Below are 12,691 nucleotides of genomic sequence, written 5' to 3'. Positions count from 1 at the left end.
GGTTTTAGGAGGAGGGGGGGGTTAGAGTATTTTCTGTTATATTTGTTTCCACTCTGTCATTATTTGTCATATTATTCGAAACGTATGAGCTTGTTTTGGTAATATCTGTAAATGATGTTCAAATCTTATTTCAGGACTTTGATTGCCCTGTGATTTCTCTTTTCTTCTTAGGATTAACTGTTAAGGTGTAACGATGCAGGTAGTCTATGTGACTCTACATATATCTTCTTTGCACAGAAGATACATATTGAACCTCTGGGTTATATGATTAAACCTCCTAAACCCCCTCCCTTTTTTACTTTTCCAATAATACCTCTCTCTTTTCCCATTAGTATAATATCCCCTTCTTCATTTTAATCCAAATTACACGAAACCCATTTTTCCTCTTTATTTCCTGCTTTCTTATAATTATTGTAACAAAATACTTTGTCTAAGCAGGGAGATAAACCCCCTGGGGGATGTTTCACAACGACTTCAATCGACTTTAAGTTGGACTCAACTATGACAGGCACTTCATGCCACTGGTTGCTCTCACCATTATGATCTTTAAAGGCCATCTGTACTAGTGTACAGGTGGGATTAGAACACCCTGCAAGGTCACTGGACAGGTGCTTATCTCATCAAATCAGCTCTCAATTAACTTAAGAAAAAGAGGATCATAGGGGATCATTGTCACCGATTAGGCATTGCTTTCTATATATAGGGAGCAAGTAGCTACAAGTTGTGCAATTGGGCTCGAAACAATATTTTTCCCTTTAATAATACACTATAAGAAAAATGTAAATTCTTCAAATTTGTGACCACGATTTGTACGTCCCTTGACAGACCAATGCCAGTTAATGGCGAGAGAAAACAGTGGCATGAACCGCCTTCCATAGTTCAGCCCAACTTAAAGTCGATTTTAGTCTTTGTGAAACACTGCCTAGGTCTAAGCGAGCCATTTCTGTTTACCATTCCCACACACTCAAGACACAATAATATGAAAGGGTATTTGTTTAACTTATTCAAGTTTTGGAAAGTTGTACAGATAAGTCAGAAAAGAGGAAACCCAGTACAATCAAAGGTTTAAAATCAACTGTTAATCCAAATAACAGCTTACTAATCCTGGTTCTCAATTGAACACAACTGTATAACTATTAATCATGTGTATATATTTATATAAACATGTAAAACCATAAATGCGCACTTCACCTGATGAGAATAAATCGCAAGCCCCTGTGAAATTCAATCCATTTCTCTGGTGTTTTCCATCTAGCGTTGTAAATAGATATTTTTTCTACTATATAATATCTATATATATATATATATATATATAATGAGTGTTTTTCACTGTGCCACGATATTGTATTTAGTTGCTGATGAGCCTTCTGGCGAAACAGTCTGTATAACTCTTACCAATAAAGTTTAACCTTTCCAACTCCTATATCTATATATATAAAACTGCCGTGAGGTTGGAGAAGTTTTCTATCGGTAATTTTATCTGATGTAGTTGAAAACCACTTAATCCGTCTCTATGGTTGTATAGTGGTAAATGCATCAAATCTCGGCGGAGACAATTTTTTGTAACCTTTGCAGTTATTTCCACACACAAAAAGGGGAAGGTAGTAAGGAGGAACAATGTCAATGAAAAAGCGTGGGAAAATATTTATTTCCATTGATTTATATATGATATATGTATGTATATATAAATACCCAGAAAAACACACAAAAAATGATACATGCATATACCTATAAATACATTCAGTGATAAAGCGTCCCCGATTTCAATTAAAAATGTATAATACTTGCCTATTTGGTATTCAACCTCAGCCATGAACTTTTGACTGAATTCTAACATGCCCCGATTGTCACAGATTACCAGATGATCGGTCAAGTCGTAAGCGTCTCGCCTTCTGGTGGTAGCTTGCTGTTCCGCGTACCCTTCTGGAGCCACATTATTCCATATTCCTTCAGTAACATAGAGAAGAGAATTGACGAGGGCCGACTTCCCTACACCAGGTGCCCCAAAAATCCCGATCCTCGTCTTTTTTGGAGGGTTCCTGGGTCGCTTTTCCTCTGATCGAATAGTTTGCCCAGGGCTGTATTTTTTCAACGCAGCTTTCAATTCCGCGACTCGAGTTTCTTGAGGGTTACATATTCCTGCCATTTTCCTGTATATTTGGTTTTAATCAGACAATTTTGCAGACTTTACTTTTTATCTCATGGCCTTATCTACGTAGAACTTAGTTGATGTCGTGCTAAGCGGAATACAATTTGTATTAGCAACTGCTAAAATACAGCAACCTGCGGAATGACAGTCTACCCAAACCGGGGAATTCCAGGTAACCTTTGAACTTCAGGAGTAACATTCATGAGTACTTGTCAAGGTGAGAACATTAATAGGGACTTTTAGATTTCGTCGGCCTTATGCCAAAAGGGCCTTAACTGCTTTTGGCCATTCCGAGATAATCGCGTTTAAAGGTTTTGGCCTCTCTAATAATCAAAATTTTGTGGTCGTTTTTTTGCTTTTGAAGCCAATTTCGATAAATGTGTTAAGTTATTAAGTTTTACATGAAATTTGTTAAATTTGTTATAAAATATTCAGAATTGTACATGCTATGTGCAAAAAACATGTTAGAGCCTTTTTGGCATAAGGCTTGAATGTAGCGTATTTATGCCAGAAGGGCCGTAACCTACTCGGTAGGGGAGTTTGATGTGGTGCACAATTGCACCCCTCTGTTAATAATCGAATAGTCCTTGGTGGTCATGAATATTCATGTTTTGCTTACCTCGGCAAAATGTTTGCCTATACTAAATGGAAAAATTACGGTGGGGGTGGGCTAAAATGGACATAATGAACAAATCAGAACTGATCTATGATAATTCATGCTTGTTATCCTTCGTGTGCTTGACTTATAACCTTACAATCGCGTGGTAAATTGCGTCCAAAGTTCGACTTGTTGCACATGTGTTATATAGGCAATGGCGAGCTGGCGACCTATTTTGACCAAATTACGGTGGGTAAACTTCAAAAGTCAATGGGACATGAGGGTTCCAATGAAAGAGCTAGTGATAACGTACGTCAGGGTGGACGTGCTTTCCGTTAAAAAATAAATTAACGATTTTCTTTGTAAAAGTCCATAGGCTAACATGTTTATAGGCTACTGGACTCTGACGATAGCGGGCGTTGTCAAATTAGACTAAACGGAGCTATATGTATAATTATTTAACGTTGTGATTAATTACATCAAGTTAAGTAGCTGTTTTAATTTATATTTAGGAAGTATGAACGGTTTTGCATAACTTCTTATATGGGTTATGTAATGTCAGGTTACAGGAGCCGTCTTGTCATTCTCTTTTCACCCCTCCGTTTCCTTTGATACTTTGAGACACTACCATTTTGTTCCCCCTTGCTTTTCTTTTTTGTTCATTTGTTTAATAGCAAGGCTGTAAAAAAATATCACCCATACCTTTTTCAATATTAACATACTGCACACGAAAGGTATTAAATGCTGATTAATTAAAGCAAGTCAAGTTGTGCTATAATTAGGGGTACTTTTCACGCAAATAAGTCTGGCCCGTAATGACTTTACAATACTGGAGATCAGGGATGCTTTGAAAGGGAGGGAACAGGCATACGCATACCCTAAATAACACTGAGTTGGGGTGGGGGAGCACCAATTCGACAAAGGCTGAACAGTACCACTATAATTGTACCATAACGGGGTAAAGATTTTAAATAACGGGACCCAGTCAACAGTTTTGAGAATTGGTGTGATATGAGTTCTACGAGACAAAAGTCTTGTTCAGACGGAGGCAACGGTTACCCTAGGGTAAAGGTCGTGTTAAGAGCTGGTCGGGGAAAATATGGCAAAGTAGGTGTTAGGGTAGGAGAAGTGACCGTCTGAACGATGATCGTGTTAGCTACACCTAGGTGTTGCTACCTCTAACCCGACCTATTTACTCGTAGTAAAAGCAAGGAGTAACTCGCTAACACGACTAGAGGGTAGCGTAAGTTGACCATGAGGATGCTCTCAACTTACACCTTGAAGTATATTATGACCTTTCGCGAGCCGTCTATACAGGACTTTACTCTCTCGCAAACATAGCGATTATGTGCTCTCATAATTATATTAAAGCAGAAATTTGTTGCGACAAACCCTTACCAATAGCTATAGTAGCGAAATCTGTAATAGCGAGTTAAATCGCACAGTTGGCGCTCTCCTAGTAGTGGTGGCGAAATTCATGAAGCGAGTTAGATCGCTACCGCTGCTGCGCTCTCCTATTATAAAAGCGAAACTCAAATAGCGGGTTAGATCGCTGCAGTTGGCGCTCTCCTACTAGTAGTGGCGAAATTTAAATATAGCGAGTTAGATCGCTACGACTGCTGCGCTCTCCTATATAAATGCCTCAGTCACACATTTGCGTATTTGGCGTGCGTATCGATATGTATATATGGCAAGCCGTTTTAACATTTATTCCTATTTTTTATATCAAGAAATGATTTTCTGTTGTTAAGCAATGGTAATTCTTGATATCAAGAATTCAATTTCTCAGGGGTTACAGGTATTTAATTACGGTCAGATGAGCATATTTTAATATCGCATTTGTGACATTGGTAGGTCACACATTTTTTTCCTCTCTATTCATTCTTTCTTTTTCTTTTTTTCAAAAAAGTGAGGAAGGGCTCGAGCCCTCGAGCCTCGCCATTCTGCAGGCCCATACATAAAAGCTTATGAATAAGCATATTATTTTACCTGACTTTTAATTTTGGAATTAGTAATTTTCCAACAAACGCATAAAAAGGCCATGATTTTTTTTTTAAATTGAGAAAAAAATACCGGAAAATCATGTCATTTCAGCAACATTTGTAAATTACTGGTATCGAATTAGACCCCCACCTCCCTCCCATTAGTACGCCAGTGTTCAGAGGCTCATGTCTTCTCACCTCTATAATTAAAAAACACTCACATTTTCCCATCCTCTTACAATATTCCCATGATATGCGCGAATCGCATATATTATTAAAAAAAAAACTCCATTGATAAATGTATGGGCATTCGGAATGTACACAAAATGTAATTCCTGTTAACTTTCCTTTTCTTTGAATGGAATATAATTTATATGTGATTAAATTCAGGTTGTTTTCTTTTTTATGTTCTTTTTGATTAAAAAATACAAACCGTCTTTGCTCCTTTTCTTTTTTCCTTTTTTTTCTTCTTTTTTTTTCCTTTTTTTTTTGGGGGGGGGTGGGGGCAAAATGCGTTTGCCCCCCCCCCCCCCCCCAATTCCGGCGCCTATGGAAGACAGTGTGAGAAAAGGTCAAATGGTCTTTAAATTTATTTGAACCTTCAAGGTTATTTCATCTGTTTCATCTCCTGTTTTGTGTGTTGTAATAACAATTTGGTTCGCATGCACGCATAGGCCCGAATTCACAAAGGTAGTTTGTAGATAAACCTAGGTTTATGTGCGTCATATGACGCTTTTTGACGCGTTTCAGACCAAGGTTTGTCTGAACCTTGGTGTGAAACGCATCGAAACGCGTCATATGACGTACATAAACCTACGTTTGTCGACAAACCTCCTTTGTGACTTTGGGCCAGTGCGTTTGGTTTTTTTTCGTAGTGTAAAACATAATGTGAAAGTAGGATGGAAGTAAGAGTGACGGAGACTGTCTCTACATGTATAAGTAAGAAAATAACCGATACAACAACTTTGGAAATTGTCGATTCCCGGCGGAGACATTTATTCAACCTCTGCAAAAATTTGCTAAAGGACAGCAATGTGAAACTGTAATTTAAGCTACGCAATCATTATTCTCTGATTTTCTTTCGCATATGTATATGTTTGTCTGTTTGTGCGTGTGTGTGTGTGTGTGTGTGTGTGATTTGTTTCGATGTGTCTGAAGAGTCTGAAGAAAAGAATAATCCAATTATTTTTAACAATAAAGATTTATTATTGAAAAAGAAAATGATTTTTGATGAGGAATTGTTTACACGCAATATAATTTTAATTCAAGATATTTTTGCTGAAAATGGCATGCGGGCAATATCTCATTTTCAAAATTTGGGGTTAAAAGGAAACAAAATTGTTGATGTATGGAATATTGGGGAAGCTATTTTGAGAAGCGGAAAAGGGATAACTGGTGTTAAGTGGATGTAAAAGAGTATGATATTTTAATGCAATTTAACAGTACTGTGAAGCTCCTCAGAGATGTATTATCGAGGAAGGTTCATAAATATTTCATAGAGAAGTTACAAAATTTATTTGTCTTGATGATTCATGATGGACGGGAATTTTCAGATTTTTCAAATAAGGTATGTAGGGAGATATTTAGTAGGCCTAGGAAAGTTACTCTTGTTAACAGACTAAAAGAAATTCAGTATAAACTGATTCATGGAGCAATATATACTAGAGAACATTTATTCAGATTCGGTTTTGTTGTAGATAACTTGTGCTCATTTTGTAAGAAAAAGATAGAAACATATTTACACTTGTTTTGGGAGTGTGTACATTTTCAAAGATTATGGCAAAATGTAGTAGCTAAGTTTGAGCTAAGGGAATTTAGGTCTATCGACTGGACAGATATATTCATTTAGGGTTGTACGGTAACTCCCCAATAATACAAATGTTCAACACAATTATTTTTGCATTGAAATATTGGATATATAGATGCAGGGGAAGTCCGTAATATTGTCTTCGGGGGAGTTTCAAAAAGAACTGTTAGAATTTAGAGAAGAAGAAAAGAATATTGCAGGGAGGGCAGGTAAATTGGCCTTACATTTACAGAAGTGGAACCAAGTAAAGTTTTCATGAACTTTTTTCACTGGACTATTGTGGTTATTTTAGCCTCGTTTAAATGATTTTGTTTTAAATGTTTTAAATAGATTGTTTCTGTTTGTCTGTCGCTCCAATTTGGGGTATTCTGAGGGGGCTAGGAACAGTGTGTGATGGAAGTGTGGTCGGGTGGTGTGTGTGTCGCGTGATGGGGGGGTGGGGTAGTAGGGTGTTTGGTTGGGTGGGGTTATTTGTGTTACAACTGATTTCATTTTTGTTTTCATCAATTGTAAAATTTATGTAATGTAAATGTTTTGAATTCATGTCAAGAAAAACAAATGTACTTTATTTCTAAAAATGAATTTGTATTGTTTGGAATCAATAAAAAAAACTATTGAAAAAAAAAAAGTTTGCGTGTGTGTAAGGTATATAATTTTATTTTTATTTTTATTTTTTTTGGGGGGGGGGGACTAGGGGATAGGGGAGTGTGTGAGACAAGCTAATAGGTGGTGGGCGAAACATCTCTCGTCTCATTTTCCCCCTTTTTTTTGGTTTAATTTTTTGTTTGTTTAGGATTTCGGTTCTTTGCCATTTTTTTTACTACTCAAAAAAAAATAATGTTGTACTATTTTATAAATTAATTGTGCTGTTAATGTATTCGATTTTGTTTGTTAGGAGAGAAATGATGAAATAAAATTTAAAAAACTAAAACAACCACAGCATCAACGCATGTGCATCAACATTGTGTAATCAGTGTGCGTGTGTGTGTATTGTAAACAAAGGTGTGAAATAATACTTCTTTATAGTTTACATTCTTAGTGTTTTTAATTCCTTGGTGAAGGATATAAATCTCATGTACAATGCATTCTTTTTGAGGCACCTGTAAAACCATAGACCTTCGGTGACTGGCCCTCTGAAACTAGTGCAAAGCCAGTCACAGAAAATTCATAATCTTAGCTGAAGCTTCTTCAAAGATACTATGTCCCTTTTGCAGCCAACATCAAACTCTGTAGAACTTTGCAGGAATTATGAATATGTCATATATGTCCTATCTGTGAAATTTAAACGTTAGCAGTGTCCTAATATTCAAATTATGCAAGGGAACCCGTTAACTTGCTAGACTTCACTGTAAGACGCTATTGAGTGACTGACTGGCATTTTTCTTTTTTGGTAATAACATACATAAAATGAGCTGTAAAGGGTACATGAGCATTTGTCTACATCAATAACCCACTTCTTGTAATGGCCAAAATTAAACTGATTGAATTTTTGCGTAGCATAAAACATTTGACCATTCGGTACAATGGTCTGAAAATCAGACTATCACTTACTGGCTCTATAGCTCATAAGTCGATTCGACAACTAATAGTCGTTATTTTCCCACTTGAAGACATTTTAAAGCCGCCTTTTTTCTATATAAGTATTATCTTTCAAATGCCGTTGGAATTTAACCTTTTCAGTTTTTGTTGGCCTGCAAATGGGAAACAGTACCTTTAATAGTGCATGGTATAGTTGATTTTTTTAAAATTCAAATTATCTTTGGAAAGTTTCCATATTTGATCAACATTTTGTTTTTGCATATGAGCTATGGTTTGAGCGATGGAAGCGGTTAACAACGTTGGTGTATTTTGTGGATTTATCATATTCATATTCTATATTTGCAGCGAATTGAATCATAAAGGAAAGGTTGCAATTCATAGTTGTACACGATAAATCTTGGTTGAAATATTATACCTATCTCTCTCTCTCTCTCTCTCTCTCTCTCTCTTTCTTTCTTTTGCATAAAGAAAATTTGAATATATAAATCTGTGGCCGTGATTATCAGTATTGGACTGGGTAAAGAAATAAGGAGGAAATTAAACGAAACGAAAATTTAAGATACCTAAAAAACATGTTCCTTTGTGATGGATACGAATGCAGGTAGGCCTATATCCAAATGTGAAATATTTAATTATAGAACGATGATACATCAATTTTTTGAGGTTGATTGATTCGTTCAAGTTTACATGAATGTGGTGACTTTTCGCTTACAAACAGAAGGCTTCGATATCTACTGGCTCAATCTATCAAACAATACGAAATATAGCTTTCGTTAATACTCAGGCAAAGACAAAAATAGGGAAAAGCCAGGTTGATGATATTGAAGATGATTAGAAGTTTGGATAAACAAATAATCAAACAATGTGTTTTGGCGTCATATTTATTGAAATTTTTGAAAGTTTCACCCTCCATTGTGTTGTTGAGCACTATGTTAATTTTGTAATGTGTGTGTGGATCTGTGTAAGGTATAATTTGTTAAAATCTTTTCTAAAGGGGAAGGGGGATACGGGGAGTTTTTGAGACAAGCTAGAAGGGGGAGGGAACCATCCATCTCTCGTCACAATAACAAAAGAATAAATTGCTATTCTCGAGGAAATGTATGAGAAATCATTGTGGGAGTATGACCTACTGTGCGTTTAAACATGTATCAAAAATAAGTTCTTACTTTTATAGATTGTTTTGGTGAGGATCATTAGAATTGTATTTTACAGTCCTACTAATAAAACTTTGCACTTTATTGTATCTTAATAGTGCAGTTAATTAATTCGATTTGTGTTTTGAGAGAAAAGGAATCAAATAACATTCAAAATCAACAACAACAACAAAATTGACCCCCCCTGCCCCAAAAGAAAACACCTGCCACTGTGGAGTGGGCAACTCTCTTCGCAAGCACAGTTAGTTTATGCGAGTGTGAGTGTGTTTGTGTTTGTGTGTATTTTGGAAAGAGGTGTGAATTGATACTTGATTTCTGATGTTATTTGTCATAGTTTACCTTTTTAGTTTTTTCTTTGTTGATGAAGGATATAAATCAAATGTGCCATGCACTCTCTTCGACGCATCTGTAAAACTATGGATCTTCAGTGACTGGTCCCTCAGAAGTAGTGCTGAGCCAGTCACAGAGAATCTATGATTTCAATTGAAGCCTCTCAGTGCATCGTACATATGATTTTTTTCTTCTTCAAATTTCATCTTGAAACCTTCTATATTTTAACAACATGGATGGGCATAATATGAGCTATGGTTGGATTGGTAGTTGGAGCGATAGATGGGGTTAAGAGCGTTGGTGTAATATCTGGATTTATCATATTCAGATTCTGAATTTTTTCTCCGAACTGAATTATATTGATAAGGATGCAATTCATAGTTGACATATTCTCTCTCTCTCTCTCTCTTTTGCATAAAGAAAATATAAATATATCAATCTTTGGCCTTGATTGAGAAAATTTTATAATTTGTATTATTATTGAACAGGGAGAAAAAAAATAGGGCGGAAATTAAACAAAATGAACATTTAAAAACACCTACTACATATATTCATTCGTAATGGATACGAATGTAGGTATATTAAAATGTGAAATAATTAATTATAGAACCATGATACATCAATTCTTTGACGTTGATTGATTCGTTCAAATTTACATGAATGCGGTGACTTGTCGGTTACGAACGGCAGGCTTCGATATGTACTCAATCTATCAAACAATAAGAAATATAGCTGTAGTAAATACACAGGCAACGACAAAAAAGGGGAAAAGTCTTAATGATGACATTGACGATGATTAAAAGTTTGGATAACAAAGAATACGTTCTGAGGTCATACTTATTGCAATTTTAGAAAGTTTTGTTCACCAGCGTGTTGTTGAACACTATAATCAATTTTAAATGTGTGTGTGGATTTCTGTAAGGTATAATTATTATAAATTTTTAAAGGGGGATAAGGAGAGTGTGTGAGACAAGCTAGAAGGGGGAAGGGAACTATTCATCTCTCGTCTCATTTTATTCCTTTTTGAAAATTGTCATTTGAAATTAAGTTATTTTCTTGTTTTAACGACTATATGATTGTAAGATCTATTTTGTTTCACAATAACGGAAGTAAGCTTTGTTTATTCTAAATGAAATGTAATAGGAAATCATTGTGGAAGTAGGACCTACTGTGGGTTTAAACATGTATCAAATATAAGCTTTTACTTTCACATATTGTATTGATGAGGATGTGAGATTAATATATTCTTTTCTATTTCATACCCTCGGTACCATTGTAAACACATGCATTTCAGCTTTTTAGCTGCATCATGTGCATTATTTTATTTATATTTTGCGATATAAACCTTGAATTGAATTGAATAATTGTATTGAGTCTTATTTAATATAACTTTGCACTATTTTGTATCGTGATAATGCAATTGATGTATTCGATTTTTGTTGTTGAGAGAAAAAGAATCAAATAATTGTCAACAACAACAACAAAATCGATCCCCCCCCAACAAAACAAAAATTAAACTTACCACTGTGAAATGGGCAACTCTCTTCGCAAGCACAGTATTATTTCGTATTATAAATAGCGACCCTCTTCTCCTATTATGAATGGCAACCCTCTACTCATATTATTAATAGTGACCGTCATTTCGTATTATGAATAGCGACCATCTTCTCGTTTCATGAAAAGCGACACCCGCTCATATTATGAATAGCGACCCTCATTTCGTATTATGAATAGCGACCCTCATTTTGTATTATGAAAATCGACCCTCTTCTCATATAATGAATAGCGACCCTCATTTCGTTTTATGAATAGCGACCCCTACTCCTATTATGAATAGCGACCCTCGTTTCGTATTTTGAATAGCGACCCTCTTCTCCTATTTTGAATAGCGACCCTCTTCTTTGAATTTGAATAGCGATCGTTATGAATAATGACCGTAATGAGTAATGATCCTTTTCTCAAATTATAAAAAGCGGTCCTTATATATATATATAGCGACAGTGACCCCCGCTCACTTGTCTGCAGTGGACAAGTGAGCGGAGAGAACTAGATATCATGACGCAAGAAGTTAGTAGGCTGTTCAAATTAATTAAAGCTTATCCGAGGGATTAAAACAAGGTTCTGTGAAAGCCTAGATACATTGCATCATTTAACACAATGAAGAATATGCAGAAGCACGGGGCATAATTTTACTTTGAAAATAATTCATGGCCAAAGATGCACATGCATATGGCCTGGCCCACATTCGTTCCATCAGCCCAAACTTGGTACGAGGCGATTTTTACCAAACTTTTTAAAGACCCTAGTGCTCAGTCACCCGTGGCAGATTTATGATGAATAGTATTATTGGACAGACAACAAGTTTTTCCTCATGATGAAATACATTTCAAAGTCATATTTATGGTGGCCCTGAAGGGACATCGCGAATAGACTAAATCGCGAAAAATTGGCGATAAAGTTCACGACGTCGTCAATTTCGTCGCGAATAATTGGCGATAAAATTCACGACGAGATTCACGCCTGACTGGTTTCGTCGCCAAATACGTCGCCAATTTTATTTGTCCTTGCTTACGCGTCCTGCCTAGTCTAGCGGTAAACAATCCAGACCCTTGAAGACGATTACGAGACGTTTTTACCATGATTTCTGTGAAAATCGTAGGTTTTAACTTCATATTAATGTTACACAGGCCTTCTATGCCTGCGCCGGCCCGCCGGTTCAATTAATTAAAGATTAGTAAACACGGAGTTCCATTCATTAAAATACATAAGTCTAAAACATATATTTTGTGCCAATGATTCCAAAGAGGTATTTTCTTAGGATTCAGTGTCAAAGGTAGACCGAATATAAACTCAGTGTGACAACTGGCATTTTTCGATTTCAAACAATATTCTTACAAAATAGCATACATGCAAAGCTATAATACAATGTGTTGTAAAGGTATACGATAAATGATAGAAAAGGAGCAAAGTATTTAAACTACGCTGTACTACAGTAGAAAAATATCAAGGAATAGAAGAAAGGAATAGATTCATATAAAGTACAAATGATAAAATATGAGTCGTCCTTCAATAAGTACTAGATACATCGACCAGGCGGAGAGCGTTGCCTGAATAACTGACAGCAGTCCCAAC

The sequence above is a fragment of the Strongylocentrotus purpuratus genome, unplaced genomic scaffold, assembly GCF_000002235.5.
Source record: "Strongylocentrotus purpuratus isolate Spur 01 unplaced genomic scaffold, Spur_5.0 spur5_contig_866, whole genome shotgun sequence".
Lineage (NCBI taxonomy): Eukaryota > Metazoa > Echinodermata > Echinoidea > Camarodonta > Strongylocentrotidae > Strongylocentrotus > Strongylocentrotus purpuratus.
This window is presented reverse-complemented; position numbering follows the sequence as displayed.